The sequence below is a fragment of the Cicer arietinum genome, chromosome 2 (assembly GCF_000331145.2).
Source record: "Cicer arietinum cultivar CDC Frontier isolate Library 1 chromosome 2, Cicar.CDCFrontier_v2.0, whole genome shotgun sequence".
In the NCBI taxonomy this organism is placed as follows: Eukaryota; Viridiplantae; Streptophyta; class Magnoliopsida; order Fabales; family Fabaceae; genus Cicer; species Cicer arietinum.
In genome coordinates, this window is record NC_021161.2 from 25022011 (window position 1) to 25024204 (window position 2194).

Below are 2194 nucleotides of genomic sequence, written 5' to 3' on the forward strand. Positions count from 1 at the left end.
ATAATGACTCAATTATTTATCCAAAGGCATTTCCTGATTTAATTCTCTGTTTTATTTTAATTCGTTTTGAAAAAAAAAAATATACCCTCGCTTTGAAAAACGGGGTGTTACACCCACCATTTAGAATTCCATTTATTCAAAATCAAGTTGATGTTCAACCTTAATTTCTCAACTGCAATAGCTTTGAAAAAAAATGTATTTAATTATTTTGGCTTAATTGCACTTTTGGTCCCCCTATTTTAGCTGAATCGCGAAAGTAGTCATCTCATTTTGTTTCTCCCCAATTCTGGTCCCCCAAACAGAATTTTGGTCAAAAACTTAATGAAATTTCACTTTTTAAAGTCGTACTACACCATTTATAATGATAGATTCCAGGTACAATTGTTGCAAATGAGATTTTGAGGCATGATGTGACTTAAATAAATGCAAAAAAATGAAATTTCATCAAGTTTTGGACCAAAATTCTGTTTGAGGGACCAAAATTGGGGAGAAACAAAATGAAGGGACTACTTTTGCGAATCAGCTAAAATAGGGGGACCAAAACTACAATTAAGCCAATTATTTTTTGTTTAGTAAACTATTGTCATATACATTATACTTAATATATTTTAATATTAATATTTATTAACATTTACTATTTATTATTAACAACAATTACTATTTATTATCCATATTTATAGGATGACTGAAAAGAATGATTCTTTGTCGAATGTTATTTGTTGTATACAAGATTTATCAACGGTTAGTGAAGAAGAAGAATTTCTCAAGCGTACTCTGAGTTACAAATGAATAGATAGACATGCTATGAATGTTTCTCCTTGCTATTGAATTAAAATTCATGCAATTGATACAACTGATTAATTCACCTTTGTTATATTTGATTTGGATATCCTTTGTTATATTTGATTTGGATATTTCTATGTTGTTTAAAAATTCAGCAAAAGAATTGATTGAAATATTTGGGTTACGTATGTTTGTCCTTTTTGTATCACAAGCACTATATTAAACACAATAACAATATATGTGTATATACATAATTAGTTAACTTCAACTTTATTTAATCAATGGTTATATGATATTTCTTCTAGAATCATATCCAAAGAAATTTTTGATATGGTAGATTCTACCTTTCTTTTCAAAGTTAATTCCAATATGAGTCAAGAAACTCACATATAACCTAAACCTGATTACAAAGTTTAAATTCATTTAGGTTTAATTTTCTAATTTCTAAATTTAATACGTATATATGTTTTTTTTGGTAAATACTAATCTATTATTTTAGCCGGCTAATACATCATTAATACAATTGTTTATCACAATCGGACATTGTTGTAGGTGGATCTGTTGAAATGGTTGTTGTTGCCAATGGAAGTGGCAGAGATTTAAGAATTGCTCAAGTAAATAAATTATTCAACTGATAAACTTAATTTGTTGGTTTATATTTTGTGGGTTTATTAAGAATAATCAAATATCAAATAATTTTTAGTGCATTTCATTTGTGTAGGATATGTTGAATAAATTTGCAACTATTGAGTCTAATCTTCTTATTGGAATTATTGAAGATAAAGAACAACATGACACAGTGGAAGAGGAATTGTCCATCTGACACTAGAAATAACACTGATTAAACTTCATTCAAGTTATTGAAGAATATAAAGATTGAGAAGGACTACTTTTGTGACTAAGTTTGATAGACTTTGAATTTGATTAAATTTTTATTTTATCTTGAAAATTTTGTTTGTTTTTCTGTTAATATGGTTTTCGATCATCAACACTCCTAGTTGATGGGAATGATTAAAATTACTTTTCTCTATTCTTATGGTTTGAATTTTTTTGACAATTTCTTTGAATTTGATGTCTAATTTTAGTTGATTTGAATTTGAGTTATGATCTCACCTTTACTCTTTACTCTTAAATTTTGAATTTATTTTTCAAAACATAATCATTTCTCGATTTTATATGCACCAAGAAATAATATCAAACAATAATTTTAATAAAATATTTTAGTCCCTTCAAAGATAACATTTGATTTATTTTAATGTATATCTAAATTTTTTGCATCACTTCACCCAATTTTACACCCATTTTTTCAATATAGATGCTACTTAAATTCCTTCTATATGTGATCCATTATGGATACAAGCCCAAACTTTTCTATAATGATGTCGTTCTGATAAACAACCATATTTAAATT